Below are 27,779 nucleotides of genomic sequence, written 5' to 3'. Positions count from 1 at the left end.
ATTATAAGCTTACATTAAGCCATAAGAAGGACACTATTTAAGCATATTTAAAAGTTACCCCGTATATCGATGCTTTTTCTTATTTAAAATAATTTCTGTCCGTTAAACACAGGTTGGGCTCTGTCCACTGAAGGACAGTGATTGTCAGGGTATATGCCAGTGTGTTTGTTTCGGGGAGCGCGGGTAACAGCACGGAATCGTTCAGTGTTGTTATTTACTTGTTTGTGTTTAGATTCATAAATCTTCTCTGTTTTTGCAAACAAAATATTTTCAGTCTTAGCAAAAGGAAAAAAATAACAATGGAAAAACATGCCTGGTTTCCATTCTTATCCCAGATTTATATGAATTTGCTGTATTAATCTAGCTCCATTTGTTTGTGTTGGATCTCTGCATAGAAGACTTTTTGGCTCTTTTGCGTCTTCTAATTGGGTTCCACTTACCGCAACAATGTGCCTAATGGAATCTAATTCTGTGATCTGCAGTTTCGGGGTTTTATTATTATTAATGTGTGGTTTCAGATATTCTGGATATTTGTTGTTATGAACTATTACAGTTTGCTTTGTAAAATGATAAATAAAGTTAATAGTTAATCATGTTCTGCCAAGAATTCCATTTGTTTTTTGATTTTGGTTGAGTGACAGACTAAGCAACCCATAAGTATATAGCTGAATTTTCTTTTAATGTTCTCAGCCCTAGATGGGTGAGGTTGCCTCTCATGCATTTCAGTGGTATCATGCCACCACACCTGTGAACATCCTTATGCCACATCTGTTTGCATGAACTTGCAAAAATTTATTCCAGGTGTACAAAAATGCGACATCGCAAAATATCTTTTGAAGCAGTAGCACCTTTAACAACAGCGATATTTGTTTAGTGGATCTCATTAATTCTTAGTGCATCTGTGTGTGCATATCAACCTGCAATAAAAACTGTAGGCCTGACTGTGGTGCTGGAAATGCAAGTTAGTTAATTTGTCTTAAAGACCATAGAAACAGTATGGTCAGATGACATAATCCCAAATCTCATTGTTACATCATGTACGTCTTGCAGAGGAATGTTCCTACCACATGTTAATTTTTCAGTGGACAGTGTTTCTTTTTGTGTATGAAATAGTGCATTGTGTTGCAGAAAACAGTGCCATACAGTATCAGGCAGAACTATAGATGGAAAGAAATTCTTAACAACTTTCACGTTTTCCGTACTTGTTCTGGGCAACATTATCTTCTGTTGGGTTAGCTATATAAAGATCTGATGTGACAAGATTTCATATCGTCTCCTTCCTATTTCAGTACATCTTCAAAATCTTAATGGTGTTATATATATACCTTCTATGTTACTATTTTCCCTTCCTATACAGATTACTGCTTGGGGCATATCCACAAAGCAAATTTAGCTGTGTCCTAGCTCCGCTGACAGCCACAAGATTAAATGTCTGTGTTCTAACTTTGGTGTTCTGATGCAGAAAGTATCAAAGATATTCTTGAATTCTTTGAAAGAGCATTCTGCTGCCTGCACCCCCAGCACCAATGTGAGAATTTCCTTACCAGCTGCATCTGCTTGCTCATGTTTTAACTGCAAGTTTTAAAGGAACGGTCCTTAAAGATTTAGGATTAGCTGGCATTCATTGGAATTTCCTCTAAATCTTTATTAGTCAAAGATGATAGTCTTGTGGAAAGTGTTAATCTGCCTGTTTATAGAAAAAAAAAAGTTATTAAAATTTTTAACAGCATACATGCCCATTTTATCAGTTTAATCTCTAAAAACAATCGAGAACCTTTATGTGATTTGAACATTTTGGATGTAGCGTAGACTCCGCAAACTGAATATAAGAGGTCCCTAAGGGTTTTGGAGTCACCTGGCTGAGACCAGTGAGAAGAGTGATACCCTGGGTGCATGATTGCACCTCTGAGCGTGAGCAGCGGTTTGCTGGAGGCATGAGAGTGTTCTGACATCAACTCTATACCATTTGTCGTGGATCTTACTAGACTGTCCTTGTGGAAGCCTGCTGCTGTAGAAGTACACCTTGGCCATACATGGAGGGCAGTTAGGTATAGAGAAATTGGAACACCTCTACTTGTTTGCCATCTTATCTGGAGTATTGGGAAGGTCTTCAGAAATGGTTGACTGGGGAAACAAGGGTTTGAGATTGAATATTTACATCAGATACTAGATATAAAACCAAAAGCTTCTGTTAAGTTATTGTTCCCTGCATCCTTTTCCCCAATAGACAAATCTTTCATTTTCATTTTACTTGCTTTTACCTAGGAGAGAAATACCAAGAAATACTGAGGAGCTGTTAACTGGAAAATTCTGACTCTTACTGTGTTTCTTGGAGAATATTTCATGTACGCTCTTACTTTTCCTAGTCATATGTTCTGTTGCTAGCTGATTTATTTATTTATTTTTAGTATGTCTCTTAACTGGCTTCATAGATGCTTTATGTGACAACGCTAAAATCATTTAATCCCATCCTCAAAGCAAAGCCAGGCAGTTTTCTGCACAAGGTGTGGGAGGACCCATTTTCGACATTACCCATTAGCAGCAATGAGCTGTTACTCTTATGGTGCCTTATGGAGGAGTTGTCTGCATCCAAAATAACCACTGCAGTTACTCCTGTCTAGAGATGTGAAAGCCCCTTCATAGTGTAAAGGTAAACTGGCCTACATTGCTGAGAAATGCTTACAGTGTGAAATGCTATATTTGTGTCACCCAAGATAAAGATTTGAGGCTTTTTATAAGGTTGCAATCAGCTTTATATGGCTTATTGATTTTATAAGCCTTCTGTGACTGTTGGCTTAAAATGTAGTGTAAAAATGTGTTTGACCTTCAGATATTGTATCTAGTTCACATTTGTGGCTTTTGCTATAACAATAGAGTAGTATGGGGAAATTTTAATTGTATTTTTAAATTATATTTCTATTTTTAGTTCAGGTCTGTTGGACTAACAAAGTAGTATTGTAGAAAAATGGTAACTTACTGCATACTGTATAGCAGTGATGTACTTCTTATGCAAACTACTTCAAAGCAGATTGAACGTCAATGTCTGTTTTCAATCTTCTTGCAAAAATGTTATGGTCTGATGACTTGAGAAACGGAGACTTAAAGGTGAATGTGTCCAATATTGTAAATAGCTTGTATCAACAGGAAGCTGAAGAAGATACTGGTTTTGTCCAGTGTGAAACAAGAGGCAGACATGTCATATTCCTAGGTATTACCTCTGGATGCATGGGGAGATGGTGTGGATGCTCCTTGCTCATTCTTTGGGTGATAGCGTGTGAAGCTTTCAAAATTTGTGAAATGGAGACTGAAGTATTTTTCTTTGGCTATTCTTTTTGGGAGCATCCTTGCTTTTGGTGAGTGCAAGGATCAGTCAGTGGTATTACAGAATTATGTAAACACCCTGTCTCCCTTCCAGACAAGATTTATAGACCACATTTTTCCCCAGCAAAAAGTTCTGAGTGAGTCTTAGCCCAGACAAAGCCAATGCAAAGCTTTCATCCATTCCTGTGGAGCCGGGGTTTAATCCCAGTGGTTTGGTGGGTAACAGCAGAGAGGAATTGGTGCGAACCTCGTCAGGATTACTGCTGCTTGCACAGGCGTTTCTTGCCAGCAGCCTGGGAGCCATGCAGGGTACCATATGCACCGTAATGTATATAGCAGAAGTGTGGTTCAAATGCAAAAGTGTTTTCTCATGCTTCAATGTGTGTATTACTAAATCTTAACTGAATAGTCTAGAGAAGTGAATGTTCATTTAACAAAATTCACTTTTTTTTTGACACTTGGACACTGAAAGCAAATAGTTACTTGTTTTAGTATCAATTTTTTAATCTACTAAAAAATAGTCAAAATCACAGAAGCATATAAATGTAAGAATATCACTGAATGGGCTATTATTCTAGAGATGTTTTTCTTGCTGCCTTGTCAAACAGGCAGAATTATAATGCATTTGTTTTTGAAGATGAATACATTAACACCATCGGTATGTCTCTCTCTGCTTGCTCATTCTGTATTTTTACTCCAGGGTTTGGACTGCAGGGGAGATTTAAGGCAATATCATTGTGAGCATTTTGTAGATCTCAGTCTCTAAACACCAGTTACAGTAAACGTCTGCCACTAAACAAGCTTGGTTGAAGACCATGGCTTGCAAATCTGTTTTTCTGTTTTTTCTTTACTTAAAATTACCAGATCTATAAAAATCTTCCTATCCGGATTGGATGCCTGGTTGCTGGTGTGGCCTTCTCTGTAAGAGAGGACTGGAATGGTATCAGCTGGTAGCTTGTGCCTTGGCTGATCAGTAGTTTAAGGATTCCTGATGAGTGGCTTTTTGTAGGCAGATTGACTGATGTGAATAAAACAATGCTGAAAGGTATAATAAAAGCACTTGAAATATACAATGAAAGTAGTTAAACAATGTGTGTTTGATAGTGATGACGTTGTTATTCATCTTAAAAATTCTTGCTAAGATGATTTTGGAAAGTGCTAAATTACATATATATGGAAAAACAACAAAAAAAAGGCAAAGCAGAACTTTACAGCAGAAGTTCCAGCTGTTAATTTTTTGTTATGACATGCCTTTTGGCCAGATGGAGGTTTGTGAGCTTAGTGTTTGTTAAGTAATACATAGCTCTTTTTCATGTTGTGTGACTACTTTTTTTAATACTGTGGTTTTTTAGCAGTAGTCTTTGAAGTGGTGGTGGGTATAATGCGTGTATGTGCTGCATAAATATATATAGTCAATTAATCATGAGTGAAGAATCTTTTGTAGAGAAGGGAAACATTAAGTAAAATAAAAGGTAAAATTATAATTAACATGTCATAAACTTGTATCTGTTACACTGTCTATGCAAGGAAGTACGCTGCTTCAGAATAGTGTTGTAGCCTGGTAGTGTTCTCTATGTAAAATTGCAAAAGCAAGTGGAAATGCTGTGTTGCATAGAGCAGTATTTCACACCCTGTGTGCCGTGAAAGTATGTGAACAGTACAACACAATATTGTACAATAAATATAAGCAGTATAAAATGAATCATATTAAGATAATCGGAGCAGAGACCTAATAAAAGAGCAGGCTTGTAAAATAGGCTCTACTTGAGACTAAAAGTGTATCTGTAGGCAGAATGGGAATGGGAAACATACTATTGCATTGTCACAGGAAGCTCAAGATACATTTATAGGGTAGTTTATAGCTTGCAGTGCTTTTAAAAACAGCAGGGGAGAAAAGAGTTAATGTCTTGAACAGTTATTTATGGCCTTTTTTTATTTGTTAGTTATTCACATCCAGGAAACAGAACTTTAAACAAAGCAAAGCTGTTTAAGAAGTACTCAAGATCCTTGCTAGTAACAAGGGCCTTGCTATAGCCACTTAACAAATTAAATCTAGCGTCAGAGCATTCTCACTCTCTGCTTCATTATCGTCATTGAACTTGACAAAGACTGATTTGTCATTGCTACAGTAAGGTGCGGAGAGGAGCTACGATCAGGGTGCTGTTGTGCAAGGATTGCACAAGTACATAACCCCTGCTTTGAAGGGCTCCAGAGCAAATGGATGGGCAGACAGCAGAGGGGTGCTGCGGTGGGTAGCAGAAACCAAAATCAAAGACTGATTTCCTTGTTGACCTTCGTGCCTTGGAAGCGCTTGTTGGTTGCCATTTTCTCTGCTGATCCGTTGTCACAGCTCAGAGGCTCTCTTGCAGGAATCGCACATTTGTAATGCACATCCTACCTGGGATTCAGCTAGTGCTGGTAGTGAGCTAACATCCCTCCTCTTCCCACATTCCTCTTGTGTTCATCTGGCAGCCTGCATGCAAACACCATGGGTTAGGTGTTGAGAAGGCACATAGCAACAGACCCAGGATACAGCTGTGGAGAATGAAAGAACTGCTTAGAAATCTCCCTGGACATCACTGGTAAGAAAGCAAATGCTGCTTCACACTTACTGCCGGACTTTATCCTGAAGGGTTCTTTTTCCCAGTTTGTGCCCATAAGGGTATTTATCCCTTTTTTTCCTCACTGACCTTCCACAGTGAAGTTAGATGCCACATAAGCTATTCTGCTGTCATAAGATGTTAGTCAGAGACCTCCCCCAGGAGATCTAGCAGGGCTCTGTGTGAGGGTAGTAGATTGAAAGTGTGGGCAAACTACTTCCATATCTGTAAGTGATTGCTCATCATAAGGAGGATTCGGCAGTATCTGTTAAACTAGAGGGTTTTCTCCCTTTTCAGCTTAAAGAGCTTAAATATAATTCTGTTGAGAAAATCGTTCAGCTCTTTCACAAATAGTTTTTATTGATACAGCTGTTTTTCTTTGAAGAAAGCACTCTCTGTGCCCTTATTTCCCTATTAATCAAGGGATCAAGGAATGCCCTTCCTAGCTCTTGGATGCTGCAGAAATGCTGAAATTCTGATAGCAAATAGTCAGACTTGCAGTCATCTTTCCATTTAGAAAGGTGGTAATATCTGAAAATTATTCCAAAGGAAAATCTCTTAAACTTCCACGGAGTTTTTGCATTCTGGGGTAGACTGTAGTTGTCTTACGGTATGCTTTAACTCCAGTTCATTTGTTTCCACGCCTGTTTTGAATGTTTCCCAAAATGAGCTGGCTTAGAAGAGGTCATGAAAATGCCACTCTTGGATATATTTAAGTCATATAGATGCATATTAATATATTACAAAACTTGCTAAATGTTTAAACTAATTCTAGGGTACTGCCAGGACTAATGAAGGACTTGTCATGAAATCCTTTTCAGTCTCATGTCTGGCCTAGTGCATTTAATTCTGCAAGCTGCAAGCCTGTGACTGTGAGACCTTATGCTGTTCCCAAAGTCACATGCAAATCTGTTGATTCCTATGGTATACTTCTGTGAAATAATATCTTGTCCTGTCTGGAAGATCTGTTTGTTTTTCAAAAGATACGCGTTCTGCACAAGGACAGTTTTGCCCAGTATTCTGGCAAAGTAAAAAGCCTGTTTTGAAATGCATGGAATGGAACCATCTAGATATTTTTTTAACACAGCCCAACATTTTTTTCCTAATCAAAGCCTGAATTCTTAGAGGAAGACTTTAGGTTGCATCGTAGTGACACATTTGCTCTTCATCAGAGAGCAGCAGGCGAAGGAATAGTGATCTTTCTGACATTATGAAGTGCCTGCCATCCAAATTCTAACAAGCGCAATCACTTGTACTACTACTATTATTATTATTATTGTTATTATTATGACAAGAGGAAACTATTATACTGATCACACTATAGGAAAATGCTGTAACTGTTGTCTTTGCACTTTTGCAGTGATGAAATGTATTTAGTTAATGATAAAAATACAGTACCCTAGCTGGTAAAGTGACAGCGTGACATTCTGGAGACTGTGCTCAGGTATTCTGAGGTCATATAACCCATGTCGTGGGTTGCTCTCAAAATGGGCAAGCACCCTGAAAATACTGTATACCGCGTATGTGGCTTCATAGTGAGATGTACTTCTACAAAGTGGCAGTGTGCCTTTTTTATATTCTGTCGATGTAGCTAGCAAACAGCGGCTTACTGTTTAGAAACCCATGATACTGTAATTTCAAGTGTGCAGAGAGAGTCTTTGAAAGACTGGAAGTTTTTTTGAACCTTTAATGGATTTTTTTACAGCAGCAAGAAAACCATAGGCTGTGCCTGAAGTACGTTGCTGAAAAATTCTGTTTCTTGAAAACTTTTTCCCACCTTAGCTCACTGCTCTCCGGAGACATCAATAGAACCCCCCCTGAGGCTCTGCACAGCAACTAATTTTTCATTTCCATTTGTTTTCCTTCAGAGTGTCCTTGGGGCTTTGCAAACTTACAGGATGAGGGAAGAGAGATGCATCTGATATAAAGCGATAATTCCATGACGTTTAGCAATACAGTTCTGCAAGATTTTAGCAGAGAAAATCTGCCTGAATTGGATCCATTCTATCCCATCATCCTTATTGAGTGTTACAGATTAAGATCTGAGACAATATTTGGTTAACACATTTCAGATTTAAACTCAGGTGAGCTATAACAAAAAAAGAAAAATAGAATCTAAAGCTATCAAAGGGAAAAGATTAAACTTTGGAGAAAATTAAGTATTTCTGTGTTAGAGCACATACAGAATGGCACACTATTTAAGTGGACTGCATTTGGTTTCCATGGCGTCTTATCCTAGCAACACATTTTCATGTTTTGTTATTTTCCGTTCTGCCTTCCTTTTGCTGCAGAAGGTACAGAATGCAGCATGTCAGTTGAGGTCTCTGGGTGATACTATTGTAGGAGGATTAGATAATTTTAACTACAAAATATGTAGCTAGGATGGTACCTTCCACTTTGATGTTTAGGCTTCTTTAAAGTGAGAGTGCGACAATGTTACAAATATTAAATCTTAAGATATTGCACTTTATCCCATAGGAGAAATTCCAATTTGTGTAGAATATCAGCAGAATTTTATGCATATTTAGTGGTTTTGGGAAAAGATTTCCTATGATCTGATGTTGCCAGGCATCACTGACTTCTGGGAGATGTAAGAGTTGCACAGCTTCTGTGGAGGTGAACTTTGGAAGAACTTGGGAAGTATGAATGTGTCTAAGTGTTTTGATACTGTGGGCCGAAGTGATTGAAGTTAGATCCAGTACCCTTTCCAGTCTTAGGAATTCCAAGTAAGGATTGCAGAAATGGTCAAACACTCAGTGTTATGTAGCCTGGATGACTAGCTGCTGGGGCCTGAAGCCATGCTATGTAATTTGAGTCCTTTATAGTCCCTTTTTTCTGCTTTTCTTCCCCCGGGATTGCTGGTGGGTGATGAGTAGGCTCAAATGGGACCTCCTGCATTCCATGAACTCAATCCAAAGCCTTTGGAAGCGTTCCTGAATCTTTCCACTGATTTCAGTGGCACTTGAAACCGGTGTCTATGTTATTGCCTGAAATTTGAATACTAGCCCACTGCCTTGAGGACGAAGTTTAATTTAAATGAATAATTCAAATTACCTTATAGTACAGGGATCTACTCTGTTCAGCATGTTGAATCAGTATGTCATGCATTTTCTGTGTGAGTAACCGCTGCCACACTATGATTCATGGCCCATGCAATGCTTAGCATGGTAGTTTTGTCATTAGGCAGTGTGAACGAGTCTGGGGAGGTTATAAAAACAGCCTCCATAGGCTGCAACAAGGTGTTTGAAACCACCTATTTAGAGACTGTCAGCTTCCCCCCTCTGGAAGAGGCCTTGCTGGGTTCAGACCCCATTTCAGTTGAATTTGTGTGTGTAAATAAATAATGTAGTAACGGTTGCAAGGATTTGTACATCTTTGAAATGCCTTGGAGCAGGCTGAGGTGGTTTTGGTAGCTTTTGACACCAGGATCGCTCTATTTCTTGTTTTCTTACTCTTCAGCTGTAAATTCTGGTGTAAGACCTGTTGGGCCAGTGTAAGTGTTAGGGCAGTGGTATGACTGAGGCCATGTTTAATCTGGTGGAGTTCCTGCTACCTCTTGCTTTGAATGGAATTGGATTTTTTCTAGATAACTTCATCAGGAAATTGCAAGTAAAATGAGCTTTTGAAATCTCCAGTCGTGTCGGATTGGTCCCGTGGCCTGTACGTTGTGGCACAGCAATGATCGGTAGCAGCTTTGCACTGAGGATGTGGGTCCAACAGTGAAGTTTTAGCTGAGCTCCTGGTCATCTCGTCTCACAAAAGGGGCTTTGCTGTTAATGTCTGGGATCTCTCTGAACTCTGCCCAGATTGGAACATGTACAGCAGCATCCCAAGTCAGAATTCCAACTCTGGTGTTATTGAAGCTTTTTTCATTTGTCCTCATTGTAGTTCCTTAGAGGTGACAGTGTTTATTTTATAAAACAAAACCTGCAAAGTTTGTTTGGTTTATAAAATTCTCTTTAGTGTATTCTGAGATTGCTGTGTGGTTTATGCTATGCAGCAAATGAATGTTTGTTGACAGTTTGATTAACCTGTACTACTAGATTTCTAGTTCGTTTATTTTCTATAAATACATAATAACATATAAGTTAGTTTTAACTCCAAGTAATATCATTAAATCAATATAGCTCAAAATTATTGAGTCAGACTGTATAATGGCTTAGTAAGTTGGAAATTTTTCACTAGTTCATTTTTAATAGGAAGTTTTTTTTAAAAAACACCACATTCTTCTCATCTTTCATCACTTTATATATGTACAGAAATAAATGATGATTTAGACACGTGCTGGTATGAGTAACATGAGAGTATGCCTCCGGATTTCATCGAAGTGTATTTTCACTTCGATCTCTTTAATGAACATAAAGTATGAGTTAAAAAGCTTTAAAATCTGGTATTTGAGCCACAGCATTTCAGTGGAAGTTCTTGGGACAAGAGATTTAAGCTGGGCTGGCCTGCACATGTCGCTGCTGGGAAAGTGCTGAGCGAAACTTGTTTAGACCATGGAGGATGAGGAATTCCTGGTAAGAGCTGCCAGTGCTGCCAGGTGGGGGTGATGGTCACAGCAAGAACACTAGGAGGGTGGGTGTAGGGAGAGGCCAGCCTAAGGCCGCAGTGGGATGTTAGGCTTGCTTTCTGCAGCGATTCCTGCTGTTCTCTTTTCCCAAGCACTCACTGTTGTGCCATCCCTGCAGAGCTCTCCATACCAGGGTATTGGTCAGGCTTGAAAACTTTGCAGAGGTATTTTGTAGCTGGATCCCGTTCTTGGTGCAGTTAGCGGCACAACTCCACAGAGGGTACCAAATGCAGGAAGGCAGAGGGTGAGCCTTAGTGGTGGCCGAGGTGGGAGGTCCCTGGTGAACCATGGCTGGCAGCAAATGCAAACCCACAAGTTACTGGTGAAATAGGGGACACGATAGCAGCAAGAAGAGGAGAGGAGAAATGGAAGCCTATGGTGTATGCAGGACAGAAGTGAAAAGGGAGGTTAACACCTGGGGAGGTAAATGGGATCATAGGCTCAGACTGTGAAGTTAATATACATGGTCAGTTGGCAAATGGCTAGTGAAATACCTTGCTCCATCTTTCCTCAGGTACTTGTCCGTGTTCTATGTCTGGTTGGACTGGAAGTGTGAGAAACACAGAGACAGCTACTGTATATATGAAAGTATACACAGGAGGTGCAAAGCCTTTTCACTTCACTTTCAGGAGGCTGTTGTTTTACTCCTGGAATAAGAAGTCAAAAACAGAGCACACAGGTAGTAGAGAAACTGGGTGTTGGTTGCTGGGTTTGGACTTCTATGGAGTGCACATGGCATTAATCTGACCTTTTAACTTCCAACGTGTGAAGGTGTTCTGAGATAAATATTATCTATTTCTGAACATTGTTCTGCTCTTCTTTACTTTGAGACCACAGTCTTTTAAAAGACTATTTTATTTTCTAATCTTATTTTATTTTTATTTCATGTTACTTACAAATTTATCAACATCATTTGCAATCTCCAGCTTTGTATTCTCTTGAATTTTTATGATACCTTATTGCTCTATGAAAGAACACAAGCTGTAATAAAATACATATTATTTAATATTCTAAGTTTCTTACCAATCAAAGATGATTAAGAGTTACCAAGGTAAACTAGTTAACTCCTGAAACACACTTAGCAGTTGTTTTGTAAGGTTAGTATCACATAGTGCAAGCGCAGATTTCTCCATCCCTTGCTGTACTGTCCTTTTGTTTCTCTGAAGATGCATTTCAGTGGGTGTGGAGAGATCTGAATTCATGCACGTGCACTTTGTATTGCATTCCTGCATTAATTTAGAACCTCTTGGAGACCAACTGCGGCCTTATTTAAGAAGAGGAGAGGGTGGGTGTTACGCTGTGAAAGTGTCCTTCAGAGTAGGAACAGTCGTTACAGTTGTGAATGGAGGTGCTTGTTATCTTGTCTTGAAACTGTGGGGTGTGTATCGTTATTTTTTTCAAGTTCAAACGCTCATTTGTTTTTTGGAAAACTAAAGCTACCATTTCTGCAAAATTATAGTAAACAAGAAACCTAACGTGAAAAAGAATAGAGAGGGATGGATGCCAGTCTCAAGATTTATTAGAATTTTACAACTGTCTATTAAATCAAAAAGCCTGTTCAGTAGAATATAGATATTAAAATGGCAGATGTTAAGTACAGTGTTTGGCTATTGATTCTGTTAGAACTGCCCTGCCAATATTTAGTATGAAGACGCTGTTTCTGTAATATAATTACTACAAAGAAATGGAATTTGTAGGATGTATCATTTGTGCGCTTTTTTCATGAGAACAGTAGCAGAGGATTGAACGAGGTTGTGCTGAAAATTGCTCATCCTTTGAAAACAACCTTTTAGTCAAAACATAATAAACATGTGATGGCAAAGGTATTTGCTGCTTTGTTTCTAAACAAACTTTTTGCTTAGGGTAGAGCTGAGCCTGGAGCCCATGACTTCACCTGCTGCTTTTACTCTCTGAATTCTCTCACTGCCTGCTAGCATTTTATGGAATCACCCTGATTTATTTAAAACTATTAATTGTTGCTTGTATACATTTATTTATTTTTTTAACTGTCTCTGGTGTTACCTCCTGCTGCGTGACTAACCAGTTCAAATGAAATAGCGCAAAAAATCCTCCTCCCATCAAGAAGGAAATAGAGTTGGCTTTTAGTATTGAATTTAAGATTTATTTCTTCTGAGTTGGAGATGATTTTATTGGGCAGATCTTCAGGTGATTTAAACTTTTTCAGAGGCGCAGTCTCCTATAAGGATGGGCAGCGCTGCTGTCTTGTCAGGGCTGCTGGCTGACCCAGCTGGGGGCTGGAGCCTCCTCCTGTGCTCTCCACTTGCACAACCCTGCAGTTGTCAACCTCCTGCCACCCTGCAGTCTAAAACAGCCCGGTGTCACTAAAGACTGCGCTAGTGCCAAGCATATCTTCAGGCAAAGATCAAAATTACAGGCCTGGTAATTAAAAGTGATTTTCCTTTCTTAAGTATTTGGCTTACTTTTTACCTGTCCTCATCCTCAGGCTTGTGGCTTGGGAGTGGGTTCTTGTAAGAACAAGTAAAGGCAAAGGATTCAGACTTCTGCAGATGTGATAGACAGTTGAGATATATTTAAGGAAGCTGATTAGCTGTAGGATGAAATGACAACTTGGTTAAAATTACAGGATTTCAGATACAGTGTTTGGTTCCTTACCATGCTTTGGCTGTAAGCTGCAGCAGTGTCTTACCAGTAACTTCAAACATTTAATTCACGTGCTTAAAAACAGCTGTGTAGTATGTCTGATTTTTAGTATTTAAATGAACTGTTTGTTGTATTTAAAGTAAGAAGATGCCGTGAAATATAATTTGGAAGTTGACACTTCCCGTAAAAATTGATTGGCCTTTTGCTGTAGTCAGACTTGAAGGGCCAGATTGTGGCTACTGTGTAAAAGGAGGTGGGGGCAGAAGATCAATCCTCTCTGGATGCCCTAGAAAGAGTCAGGCACATTCAGACTGTAACTATGCATTTTTGTTAAAACAAAGTGGGATTTCAGACAATAATAAACTCTAATCAGCTCCTGTGGCTAGAGTCTTATACCTTGTCTTCCATTTTCTCTGCTTTTCTCTTGATTCACCCTAAACCCATTTTAAATTATACCATCTTCCCTTTATTCCTTTGGTTCTTTTTAATTAATTTTGTTTTAAATGATAACTTAGTCATTTGATATATTTAATCTTAAATTAGATCTTTTTGGATACTCTTGTCAAGTCTTTTCTTGGTGGCTTATTGGTGCTTTATTAGAACCTTGTTTCATTTTTAAGGGGTGGTGAATAGACAGATGCTTTTTGGTAAGATTCTATGATTTTTTTAACCAATATTTTAAGAAAACACCTAGAACAATGTTTGTATTCATATAACACTTTCCATCCTAATTCCCAGACTGCAAGCCTATTTCTTTGCTGAATTGCAGTCACCTCGAAGGACTGTAGCAGCCAAGAACAAGGAGGCAGGAATCTGTTTTTTTTCCAAAAAGCCCCAAGGTATCTTCTTTGTCCAAGACAGGCCCACAGGTTATGGATATTTAAGGTCTCATCTGAAATATGCAAATGAACAGACTGCCATGGGTTAGAGGTAATTAAAACCACATACTTAGATAATCGGCCAATTCAATCCTTACTTTATTGCAGTCTGTTTTCTAATGTGAGGGATATGTTTTTATGGTGTTAAATTTTCTGTACACTCACCAATGCACAGAAAAGGCAGCTGCATGTCACCTGCTTGGGCCAGCCGAAAAGAAATGTGTTTGCAAGCGTGAGTGATTGGCATGCCATCATTTGTAGGGTGCATGTGTGAAGCTGTGTATGGACAAATGGGGAACATGTGAAAACTGTCCTCTCAGATATTTCGCTCCTCATGAAATACGGAGCAGAACTGAGCCTCTAGAGTCTTTGGTCACTTGGAAATGTCCAGGGAGAGGATTCTTTTTAGTGAAATTGTTATTACAAATTTCTCTTTCCTCTGCCCAAGTGAGTCATTTCCGGTGGCTGGTAGTAATGAGTGTAATTATCTCCTTGAAAAGTGGGATGGTAACAACAACCTTTTCCACCAGCGAGGGTGTATAAAGCAGTTATAATGTGCATGTGCCTGTGTCTGTTGTAGTTTTAAACTAGTGTTTCTCATGGTACTTGAGGACATCTTCATAGGTAGTGTACGATAGACTGACTGGTTGTCATGATTTTCATCTCTGAAAAATTTGGGCATTTATTTTCTAGGCATCTCTTGGAGTCTGTGGTGGTGACTTTCCCATCCTTCTACACTGTACGGATGTCGCGGGCTGTGAACACCTCTTGCTGGGGAAGAGCTTTTGGAGCAGCAGCTCCAGTCCAAGCCTTCCCCTCCAACCCAAGCGTGGGACCAGTGCTTGGCCACACGCTGTTTCCTCTGCAATGGCAGCTGCCCCAGCTGCATCCAAGGGGGAGGCAGCAAGGTGCACTTGGCATTTTCCAACACAGTCAACAACTGCTTCCAGGGCAAGTCCTTAGTAGTTATCTAAAGCACTCCTATTTTTGAAGCTCCTTCTGTATTTAATTCACTACAGATGACATGGCCCACATGCTGGTCTATGCTTCATTTGTATTTACTTCGTGAATGAAGTCTCTTTTGCTTTGTCTGAACTTCTGTAATGAATGGCTGCTTTTAAGAAAGCTGGATCTTAGGTCTGAGAGGAATTAACCCAGAAGCAAGAATAGTAGCAATAATTGATGCCACCGTTAATGACTTAGCCTGATGTGGGTAGCGCTTCAGTACTCCTTCCAGGGCTGAGGAAATGAAGGTGAAGTGAGTTAGAACAGTATGATTTCAGTCTTCTGAATAATGAAAGATAATGTGATAGCCACACACAAAGGATTAATTTTTGCTTGGTAAGTTTGATTAATAACTTGCAGGAAGTCAGTTTCTACCTTCAGTCAAATGGATGAGGGACAGAAGATCAATTTTCCATCTGCATCTAGTTTCTGGCAGGTTTAGGACTGCAGGGGTCCTTTTTCCCCTCAGTGCTCACTACGTTTGGAGGCAGCTTCTTCTAAATGTGTGTTTCAGCCACGGTAGGGCAACAGGTGGAACTGATATTGTCAAATCTTACCTCTATTCATTAATCTTAAATAGTTATATGCCAAAGTGTCTGTATAAAAGCAATTATCATAGCCTGTCTTTCTAAATCAGTATGCCATGGCTAATGTTTTGGCCTCTGTTCCTGTGATGCTGTCATGCTCTGGTGCATCCTATGTTTTTGCCTTGAAAGACTTCATCCCAGAAGAAAACACTTGAGGGTATTTTGTTTTCTTTTTACATTCCACCCCCTAACCCCGCCCCCCCAATGCCTCCCAATGGATTCATTCTGTTTAACTGGGTTAATTGGTGTTAGCTAGAAAATAAATCTGTCCTGGCAAAGGTGTTGGATCGCAGACTGAAGCGATCTGTATTACCTAGAGATCTTTAACCCTCAGATAATGTGATGCCAGAAACCGTGTGTGGTGGTGTAACAGGTCTCCTTAGCAAGGAGGGATTTTCTGTGCACGGTAAGTTAGCTGAGGCTGTAGAAAGCCTCAGGCAGGGCTTCTCTTGCAGACAGCTCTGACATGAGTTCCTCGTGTGCAGAACAGAAATGAGGGTTCCTCTCTGGCCTTAGCAGTGTTGCCAGGTGTTTGCAGTAATGGTGTGACTTGTGCATTGAGCAGAGAGGAACACCTCAGAATATGAGGATCTTGGATAATAAATGGGTCAGTTGCTGATTGAATGCATGGGAGTATCTTATCTTTATTGTGGAGCTTAATTTTCCTCCTAACTCTTCACAAATCTCGGCTTTGATATCTGTTTAGACTGGAAGGAGAAATCAGGCATTAGAATTACTGCTCTCCAATTCCTTTTCTTATTGCCAGACTGAGCATGAGTTACTAGTTTACTCTCTAGCATTTCCTACAGAGGTAACTGGTAATACTTAATATTGACTTCTTAGCCGACAGAATGAAAGATCTGGGAGTTGCACTTTAATGCTTAAAAGTATTACTACTTGTGAAGCCTTCTTCAGGTTTGAGCTCCTTTTCCCACCTTGGTGCTTTCATAAAAGAGCAAAGAATGTAACATGATTAGATATTAGGAATAAGTTCTTCACTCAGACACTGGCGCAGGCTGCCCAGAGCAGCTGTGGGTGCCCCATCCCTGGCAGTGCCCAAGGCCAGGCTGGATGGGGCTTGGGGCAACCTGGGCGAATGGCAGGGAGGTTGCAACTAGATGATCTTTACTGTCCCTTCCAACCCAAAACATTCTATGATTCTACGACTGTATGTTTCTATGGTGATTTCTTTTCCCAAGAGGCTGCTCTCTACTGAGATGAGTGAGATTGGTGCTATTTCAGTTGCTTTTAAGTTTACTATAAGAATCCTCTGCCTTGTGTTTAGGAAATACATTGCAGTTCTTTTTTGCTTCATTTTTGTGGCCTTGGATTTGTGTGTGATGTTAGTGTGAATTATTAATGAAATTTAACTCCTTCAGCAGCATTTATATGTAATTTACAGAGACTACTAGTGCCTTGAAGCCACTGCCTTATAGCTAGTTTGGTTATCTGTGTTGACTGTGAAAGCATACTTTATTTAAGCATAGTACCTTTTGTAAATAAATCAAGAAATCAGTCAATAAATAAAGGGTAGATTCTAGGCTGAATTTAATTTTTGTTTATGGTAGAAAAACCACAGGATGCATCTATAATTCAGAGATGGTAAAACTACTTTCATACTCTTCCCATTGCGTTTTATACTGGTTTTGCAACTTCTTAATTTAGTTAACAGCTTTGCTGTTTGTGCAGTCAAGCAAACAAATGACTCTAGTGTGTGATTACAAAGAGTGTAACAGATACTTCAATTTGAACATAACAAAAACCTGATAACCTGTAGAGTATCTTCTGCAAAATACTGTTCTGTCCTGTTAAAAATTAAACAATTCATTGACCTGGCCCAGTTCCCATAGCATTGTTACCTGTGTGTGCGCCCTTGTAGTGCTCTTTCTTGTAGGGAAATGCTGGTGTCTTTGCTTCACTGGGGGACGTAGCCTTATGAACAAATCAAGAGAGAAACCTCTGGAGGTCTGTGGGCATGACAGCACGTCATTTTTGGGTGCTTGACCCCCGTAGCTGAGTGCAGAACCAGAGCTATCTCCCTCCACATGCAACCAGGTCCTGCATGAGACGAAGTTGCCTTTACATGTTACCTAAAAAGAAATGCAGAAATCCTATATACTGCTTACTTGGGTTTTATCTTACCCTGCAGATAGTGTCCTTTATTGACTAAACAATAAATACTGTTTGTTACTGACTAAACAAAACAGTATATCTGGAATTCCAGCTCTTCTGTAGTGCTTTTTCTGCTGGGGATACAAAGATGCCTCACTCCTACTGGATCAACATCTTAATTTCCTTCTTGAGTTGTCTGCAGCTCTTACTTCCAAGAGGTGTTTGGTCATGCTCTCTGAAGGTGTACACTAAAAGTAGCAGGTGGTGATCCTCCATACCTTTTGTATTCGCTTTCCTCTACTATCCACAGTTGGCACTGCTGGTTTCCACTGCCTTGATAGCTTTGGAGTTCTGGTCTGTGGCTTGATGAATTCCCAATCCACCCTAGTGTATATGGGAGTAAACCACTCTGTAATGGGCTATACAGACAAGGTAGGCATGCTAGAACAAAGAGTGCAGAGAATAGCTTGCAGAGCAGTTTGCCTCCTTTTATTATCTTCTTCTGTGCATTGTGCAGTGATGAGTTAGCTTACTATGCAATTCTGGTTTTCTCCCTCCAAAATATATTACTTGAAACATAAGATTAGACCTTGAATTCAGTTGTCCTAAAATAAGTTAACTATGCAGTTTTAGATTCCATAGATATTTTACTTTTTATGCAGAACAGGAGGAGAAAGCTTGAGAACACAGGGTCTTTTTTCCAGCTATATACAGTGCTGTTAGTATGTATGTAGAATTTAAGTGTCTGCAGCTCAATGGTGCTGTCTTTACTAATTTTTTATTTGAAAATTCAATCCATTCTCTTGTCACCTGCCAGCAAATATTAAACCAGGAGAAATATGTACAGTCTTAATGCCATTTGAATAGTACTGCTAAGAAGTGGTATGATCCTGGTAGATCCTAGCAACACCAACTGTGCTAATGTGGGTTCACTCGCTGGCAGGTCTGAGCATTACTGGAGAAAATGGAAATACTCCAAGCCAAATCTGTGTGTGTAGCTAATAATAAGGCTGATTAGGCTGTTTCACCAGGCTGCAACTCTGAAATAGTTAGCTTTCCTTTCCTGTAAATAGGAGACTGTAATAATAACTTGGGTCTGTAATATTTTTTTTCTCCCCCCTAACATCAGCAAGGAACTGTTGCATATGCTGTTACATACCATTTTTATTGGTACAAATGCTACCAAAGGGTGGATGTTCAATGACTACTCAAATCATTCAGAAATGAACAGGGTGTTTCCTTACAGCACGAGGTGTAGTATTTAGTAATCTGTTATTTATGAATAGGCATTGAAACCATTACCAATTACATGCAGATTCCCAGTTATAGACTTTCTAGAAGGGTAATACAATTCTGTAATTGTTCCAAATAAAACTTCCAGGGATTACTCTGTAAAAGGTCCTTAACCCAATGAGGTGTGAAAATTCTTTCAAATTTTTACCTTAATTAGTCATTAAATACATGATACATTTTTTTCTCTATTTTTCTTTTTTTCCTATGGAAAATGCATACAGCTTCTGCTTAAAAATACCGTCAGGACGACAAAATGCCCTGCATCTTAGGAACTCTAGGCAGATCAAAACAGGTAGTCAGGATGAGCTCTTGGATTTCTCTTTCTGTACCTTACCAAAGCTACCATTTCTTTCTGAAGATGGCATCTTCATTGAATGTAGAGCATAAATGGGAATCACATATTTCATAAAAAAGATTACATTCCTGGAAAGGTACCTGGATAGAGAGTCTTCATAAACGTGTTCTCAATTCTTGCCTGAGCCATAGACATCCTTCACGAGCAGGACTTGTTTTATTTGTGGTGTTTTTTTCCAGTTTCTAGCTCAGTATAATCTTTCAAGTAGAAATTCCACTAATGACTACTCTTCTCTGATACCGTGGTGGTGAAGATTTGGTAACTAGTTCATTGGTGAAGTATTTATGATACTTCTGAAGTTAGCAGCAGAATGCTCTAAGAGATGTATATTCAGGATCACGGTGCAGTAGGAAACTCCTTATGGAAGTTTTAAATGGATGCTTTGCCTGTCAGAATGGGAAGAATCTTGTCCGTATTTTGTAGGTTCTCATATATTCACATCCAGATGTTCTAAGTGAAAGCAAAGTGATTGAAGTAAGAGGTGGGCAATGTCAATTGCTTATTTCTTTGTTGTTAGGTTCTGTATCATGATGTTACTGTTACAAACCTTTCTAGTCAGCAGAAATCAAAAGCCTGAAAAAGCACCGTTTGTGAATCATATAATCCAAGTGGTTGGATTGGGTGGAACCAAGGTGATTCAGTTGTTGCTCTGCCTCTTCTGTGGATGCAGTAAGATAGTTTCAGTTACTCTAAATCAGACACCAGTCACATTTAAGTATTTCCACTTACTGCCCTTAGAAAGCTGTCTGTAGTAGTCCAGGAAGAGTCTTCAAGTTGACAGCAGCTGTGCTCTCTGCTTGGTAGCACAAGAGGAATGCCAGATCACCGCATCGTAGCAAAACTGCCCTGACAGAGGCACGGTCACCTCCGGTGTTCAAAGGACTGTTGTGGTTCCGGTACAGGCTCATGTGCACTCGGAAGAGACACTTCTTGCTGTGTCAATGGGACACTCAAACCAGGCTGATAAAAGGTTGGAAGCTCCTTGAGGCTTCTTTGAGAGGTCATTAATTGATGTTGTGTATTAGTTCCTCCGTAAAAAGTAGTACGGTGACAATATCTCCTTCTCCTCCTCATTTCATTAGTTTTAGGAGCCATAGCTGGTAGTAAATCTGAAGGCAAATGGGAAGGGCATATCTGGAAGTGATTTTATATAAAGTAAAATGGATATATGTGGAGAATTGTTTATATTGTATCTTTTCACCTTTTTTATGAACCTGATTATGTTCCACAGTTTAAAGTCATATTTTTCCTGTTTCTTCTTTTCATTCTTTTAAAAATTCAAAAAGGCTGTATTTTTCTCTCCTCACGCCTACACTTCAAATACACTTTGGCAGGATGCATGAATTTGAAATGTGACGTGAAGTTTTCTGAACTGTGTGGCTAGCTAATAGCAATGCAAATTGGTTACCTAACGAGAAAAAGACATCAGAAAAATTTTGTTGAAGGTCCTATTGGAAGAATAGCATCATTCTAAATCTCGGCAAGGTCTGCCTAAATTCAGCCTACAGCACGTGTGTTCTAGGCAGTATCTTAGGTTATTTTGGTTCAAGAGATTGGGAGAAAATGGTTCAGTTTTTGTTTTTCCTCTCCTGCTTGTTCTCTTGATGTACTTGACACCATATTATGTTTAATTGTTCGAATGGCTTGGAAAGACAAGGCTCATTGATTTGCTGTGGTGATTGAGCTCATAAAACATTAGGCCCTTCTGGAAATCTTCCCCGTTGGTGGGACATCTGTGGCGCTTGCCCAGCACAGTGAGCCGGTGCCCTGCCCCTGCAGGGGGGCTTCCCACGGCGGGGGGCTTTGCGGCAGGGGGTCTTACTGGTGAGATGCTGCTTTGATTCATGCTCTCCAAGGCATGGCAGGGGACCAGGCTTCAGCGTTGGCAGCTCGCTCGGCTGGATTCTGCCCTCCAAACAGTGCTGTGCCGCTTCTCTGCTTTCTCCTTAAATGCCCGGAACACAGTTGAAGGAATTAGTACAATGATAATTATGTAGGCTCATGTCTTGGTATTTCTCTGAGCTGAGAAGACTCATCTGTTGATCTTTCAGGACTGCTTTTAAAGTGATTCTTAATATATCATTGGATTTTTTTCCTGTGTTAAGAGACCATGCTATTTTGCAGTGAGGCAGTTTCAACCCAGCTATATGTTTCTTAGGGAAGAGCACTTGTCTCATGGGATGACTGCTGCCAAGATCAGTGTCCTCACCTCCATGTCTTCAGTGCAAGTTCTTGGGAAGCCCAGTCCAGGCTTGGATTTGCAGGCTGTCCTACTCCCCACTTTGTCTGAGATGTGGCAAGGAGAAGAAATGTGGCAGGGCTCCCTCTCCTGCCACAGAAAGCAAGCATCTTTCCAAGTTTATGGAAATCCAGTACCTTTCCATCTTAGCTGCATGCTAGATCACTTAATTACATTTATTTTCTAGCTTCTTCCTTACTAGTATAAGCTTGGTGCTTTTCTCCTAAAAGTAATATTGATTTATCTGTCCCTTGGCAAGTTGTCTTGTGTTCCCCACTCCAGAGGGAGGAAAGGGAAGTTCTAATCTAGTATCTTTAATCTACCAGTCTAGGAATATATCTCAATTTGTTCCTTAAATACAAACAATTATTTATGCATTTCTCAAATACAAACAATTATTTATGCATTTCTCTAAAGCTGTCGCTTCAAGATGTTTCCATCCACTGGCTAAGGTAAAACCCGTAGCACACTTGTGATAAGCTATGATGAACAGTCTGAGATGTAAGCCTCTTCGAAATACAAAATTCAAGAGCTGAGTATTTCATCTTGCGTTTACCATGAAAAACTCTTTGCAAAAACTGAGATTGAGGTGTTTTCAGGCATTTCTAATAGCTTTTCTTGTCAGCATTAACAATAATGCATACATGCTAAATATAGAATGCAAATTACCTGTTCTGTGCTGCAATTATTTTTCTAGGTATTGTATTCATAGAGCTTCATTTATCATAGTTTCTAGGCAATTAAGTGTGGTGGAATGAGAGCTTGGACTTGGAAGAGAAGTGGCTTTCAATAGTACTTTTTGATGCATTTATATTTGCTCTTTATTTTATGTCTGCATCAAATTAGATGCAAACCTACTCTTTTTATTTTGGTGCGTCCGCATTTCTGGTTCTTGTTGGATCTTATTAAAAGGGAACGGCTGTTTAACGGCAGAACAGGTTTTAATGTATGACTCAAATGAAGTGTGTGAGCCCAGAGAAGGCAGTTGCTTCTAAGAAATGCAAATTCCATGTAAGATGGGAAGGAGTAGAAATTCACCATTGAAAATGTGTTATTTTAAAATTAAAATGTGATTAGAGGCAGTGTGAAATTGTGTTAACGATGACAGCTGTAGGTATGTTCTAAGGAACACAATCCCTGCATCTCGGAGGGCTGCTTGTGTTAAACTGCCGTGATCCTTGCGGAGGGCTCCTTGCTGCACATGGCTGGGGCTTTTGTAGCCAAGTGTCAAAGCAGTGAAACTTCCAATACTTACTCATCCTGCTTTGTTTCCTGCATAAGCCAGTCCTCCTTCATAGGCCAGTTGTAACCATTTGGCTTACTGTGGTTCCAGACTTGGAGACTGGAATTTCTTACGGGTGTTCTTCGACTGAGCATCCACTGTAGCAAGTGAACAGGTAGCGTTCCTGAAGTGTAAGGCTTAAGCAACGTTGCCCTTTTTTGAGTCCTGAGCTACTTTTCTCTGACCCCACAGAATCTGAGCCCTGTGCTTTTAGCAAATGGGAAGAAAACCCACTGGAATTGGTATGGCTGGACTAGCTGTGTTTGGGACATTTGGGACTGCCCCTATTTGGGACAAAAGATATGCATGGCAAGGTAAACAAAAGCAAGCTTATGAATAAGTAAAGACAAGTACCCATTTAAATGAAGGATCTGAGTTACCTTCCTGGTTTGCTTCCTTTTGATTTTCAGTTTGAGATGAAAAATGTTGCACGGGGGAATAAGCTAGCTACTTGATTCATAATGGTGTCAAGCAGCTGTAAGTTTGATTCTGCATGTGACAGACCGAGTGCATTTTACTCAGCAAGTTTCTGATGAAAACATGCACTTCTTTCATGATAATGTCCTTGAAGTAACCTCTATGCTTGAAGGATGAAGTTAGTTTACACTCATTTTTTCTTTCTGATGTGAATGAAGTAGAATCTAACTACTGTTAGTGGTTCCTTACTGCTATAACCATGAACTTTTTGGAGCAATCTCATGAAGTAAACACGTAACTGTTTGTAAGATGTAAACAACAAGGTTCATTTCTTAGTCCGCAATGAAGACGTCATCTTAAAGATTAATGATGGGATTTTATATATTTTTTCATTTTGCATAATTATTCAAACCTTATAATTAACCTTTTAATTTAGTTGAAATAGATCACTTAAGTAGGGATATTATTGCAATGGTCTGAAATGTTTTATTATATATAAGAATTAAATATCAAAGTTATGAAAGTTATATTCTTTAAAGAACAGAGGCCTAATTTGGTTTTTTCTTACTGTTTTCTTTCCCTGACGTAAGTTATTTTTTTGGTTGTAGGCTGAAGATGTTTGTACTTAACGGCAACGAAATGAAAAACTGTAAAAATTGTGTGCATTCATTTCTGACTCCTTTTTCCACTTTAGCAACTTAAAATGGCAGCAGGTATTTTACTGAATGGAGAAAGTGTTTTGAAAGAGATAATGGCTTAGTTCCACACTAAGATTCACACTTTGTTTCCGATGCTAAGTATTACGGTTCGGATTTTTTGTGATGAATAGATTCGTTTATGTGAAGTAACCAAAGCTTAATCTGATGATAACATTTGTCTAAAGCCTGGTTGTTGCCTTTGGAAGAGGATTCCTTTTAGAAAAAACTGTTTTTATCCACTGTGGTTGTTTCTCTTGAGATTCCTTTTCTCGTGTGCTTTGAATACTGCGCTTACGGAAAAACCGGTGGGAAAAAATCAGCTAGTCCCTGTGACTGTCCACTGTACTGGAAATGGGTAAAAGACAGATGGAGGTTACTGGGGAGCCGCGGTACACAGCATTCTGATTCTACACAGCTCTGACAGAACATGAGCCTTTAATGATGTTAAACCCCAGTATCTTTAAAACAGGGAAAAAAGCTCTTGCATGACCACTGAATTGCTGGAAAAATACAGTGAAGGTAATTTGCTATAAAGATCTCTTGAAATAATTTCAGCATGTTCACTGTTGGTTGTTCTTTCTAAACCAATCCTATTACCATAATGCAACTTTGATGTGTGGACAAGGCTCAAATTAGGTGCAGGACTGAATTTTTGCCTCTCTCACCCCATGGTTTAGATGTTCAGACAGTGCTTTATCAATCAAGGTTTTATGAAAGTGAAAATTGTTTTCTATAAGGGTGCTAATTTTTTCTACCTGACCAGTCCTCAGCTTGCCACATCACCTCTTAATATTAATTTCCTTTTTAGATACATCCAGGCAAGTCACCATTTCAGACTCACAAATAGCTCTGTATTAACTTCAGTAAATCTGCTGCATTTTCTTTTGTGTAATATAGTGGTATTGATCACTAAAAGGATTAAGTAGATCTTTATGTTTTCAAACACTTTCAAAAATTATTTGGAGAAGTTAGGGAATTTAACCTGTAGCACAGTTTATCATTTAAAATGGTAAAAAAATCATTCAGAGTTAAAGATGTCACATTACTGATGTGTTTTATGAGATCTTTTTAATTAGTGGCTGTGCTGGTGACTTCCTGTGGGTCAGTAGTGATTTTATATCATGACAAGTTTTAGCTCTTAAAAAAAAATAAAAAAAATGTTGCCAATCTGTATTATCCTTCTTGCTTTAAAAAAGCAGTGATTCATATTATCCACTCCTAAGTTATCTCTTTGGATTTGCTGTGACTATAGAAGTTCAGCTGAGAGAGTCCTACAGACAAAAACTGCTGAAGCTTGCTGCTTTAATCATAATTCCAAGTGCAAGTTACAAGCTTAAGCCTATTATTAGCTTGCAAAAAAAATATGTAAAATTAAATATATAATTTGACAACCAACTCCTACAAATTACCCATTATCCCTTTCTTTAAAAACTGTGAGCACTTCTGTATTCGGGCCAGTTTCCATGCTTGCTCTTAGTCACTGTCATGAGGCTCTGTGTTAATTTGACTGGAGCTGGCAGATGCAGGGTGTGCTGCTTAACGTGCTAGCCAGAACCCAATTGGAGGTTAGTTTGCAAAGAAATAATACAGGATTTGTTTTCAGAGAAGCAGACTTTGGGTTCGCATGTTTTCCTTTCTTCACATTCATCCAGCGGCCAGCTGCACGAGTGTCTCTCCAATTTTAGGGCTGTATTTCTGTTTGGATATCCAGGTTTAAACCTGAGTCTGCAAGCTAAAATGCCTGACTGTGATTTCAAAACCCACTAAAAAACAGGAGTAAGTTTTTTCTTTGTTTTTCCTTTCTTAATTGCAGCCTGTTCTGTCAGTAGTTCATGTGCAGTATGGGGCGGCAGTGTTTTCAGAAAGCGCCTATCTGACAGAATTCAATGGAGCCTGGGGACAAAGAGAGTTACTTTTTTCTGCCCAAGGAAAGTGGAGGAATACTTTCAAGTGTTTTTTCTTTTGTTTTCCTACATAATGGTATAAAGGCTTTCTTTTACAACCCTGGGATTGAATTCAGGGCTTCTCAATAGCATGACTGGCTCTGGCCTTTCACGTTTTGAACACAGAACCAGAATTAAAGGAGAAGGGAATGAGGGATGCTTCCTCCCACAAGTCACGCCAAACCTGAGAGCTGGATGCTCAGAATTCAGCAGACTGATTTGAGAGACTCCAGGTCGTGAGGTTATGCTCTGTCATGCTGGGACAGGTCACGGTGAAAGGATCCTTGACTCAGTGTTACTGCTAAAGGGCTCGGTCTCCCCGTGTAAAGCTCTCCTAGGAGAGGCACTTTGGGGTCATGGCTATTCTTTCTCAGCACAGGCAGGCTGTCTGTGTCGGACGTGCTGGCTGGCGGAGTGAGGTTGAGAGCTGTCACTTGTCTGCATGGGGTAGGGACCACTGGATGAGCTCCATGGTCACACAGCAGAGACTAGCTGAAGAACGAGCGTTAAAAGTGTAGGGAATAGTGGAGCGTATCAGGGAAGCATGAAGAAGTTCAGTTGTGAGGAAGAAAGTTACATGCCTGTGTTTTGGAGAAAGGAAAGGTGTAAACCAAGCTCACTGTGTACTGGGATCAGCTGTCTGGAGCATGACTGAACTGGCCAAACATAGGAAAAGTGGACTGAGGTCAAGGGGATGGCAAGCCTTTGGCAAAGGTTGAAAGGTCTAAAATGTCACGGTGGCACTTCCCTGCTTGAAAGGAGAAGGTTGGGTCCAGACATTCACACTGGCTGTTTCTGGATCACTGAAAACATCAAACAGGTTTTGAGTGTATAATGTGTGCCGATGCCACCTACTTTGAGGGAATTTCTGTGTTCATTACTTAGGCAATGTTGCCATTTATTTCGAGCGAATGCTGGCTGTAATGGCTGAGAAAGCCATCGGAAAATCTGGGCCTAACAGAGCAAATAATTGTATAAGGAACAAGCCTGTAATGATTCCAAATAAGAACTGGAACATTTGAGCTTCAAACACACAGATTGCTGTGTGCAGAATCTCTCCTTGCTTGATGTTCATTGACATTACCATTGGATTATAAAGACCACAGCATTTCTCTCTGATAAATTTTGTGCCCTTCTGTACTGCAGAAGTAATGGATAGAATCAAGTAACGCAAAGAGCAAGAATCGACCAGCAAAAGCCCCTTGTCAACATGTATTCCTAATGGAAAATGGTGGTTTCAGCAACCAGTCTTGGATGATTCCTAGAGATCTGCTTTAGGTTTTCTGTGGATTTGAACCAAATTCAGAAAAAAAAAAAATCATTCCTAGTATCACCTTCAAGATCATAAATGGAGAATCATACTGAGTTTAATCAAGTTAATGAACTAGGCTTGTATTTCTCCCCCGATTAAAAGGCTCTGAGGTTGTGATTTTGGTTTTGGCCTTTTTTTGGCAGGAAAGGTACAGCAGAGTGGAAGGAAAATTGAAATGTGAAAGCGTGGCCAATGCATATACTCTGGTGTCCGTCCCAGGCTTTGCCAAGCAGCAGCTGTGTGTGCTCACTTTCTGTAGCAGGTGTCATAGTGAGACATTGCCTTTGGAAACAGCAAAATAAGTTAGATGTAGACTTGCAAAACTTTCAGTGTATTTAGTTGGAAAACAGTAATGAGGTGAGAAGAGATAAATGGTAGTGCAGAGACTGCAGAGATACCGTCTCTTTGTACTGAATAATTAACAGTGTCATAGAGAGAAGGAGCTGGTTAATCTGTTGTGAGTACTTAAAGTCTAGTGCGTCATGCCGGTTGCTTTCCCGTGAAATGCCCAACGTGTTGTTCTTAGTCCTGGCCATTGTGTG

General features: G+C 39.6%; 1 protein-coding gene across 4 annotated transcripts in view; it reads left to right on the top strand.

Annotated features, from left to right (window-relative positions):
* The window catches only part of DIP2C (disco interacting protein 2 homolog C), a 325,146-nt gene that overhangs the window by 24,417 nt on the left and 272,950 nt on the right, over positions 1-27,779 (top strand). The window lies entirely within an intron of this gene.

The sequence above is a fragment of the Falco cherrug genome, chromosome 4 (genome assembly GCF_023634085.1).
Source record: "Falco cherrug isolate bFalChe1 chromosome 4, bFalChe1.pri, whole genome shotgun sequence".
Lineage (NCBI taxonomy): Eukaryota > Metazoa > Chordata > Aves > Falconiformes > Falconidae > Falco > Falco cherrug.
Note: the sequence above shows the minus strand (reverse complement) of the source record. Positions and strands in the feature narration are given on the sequence as shown.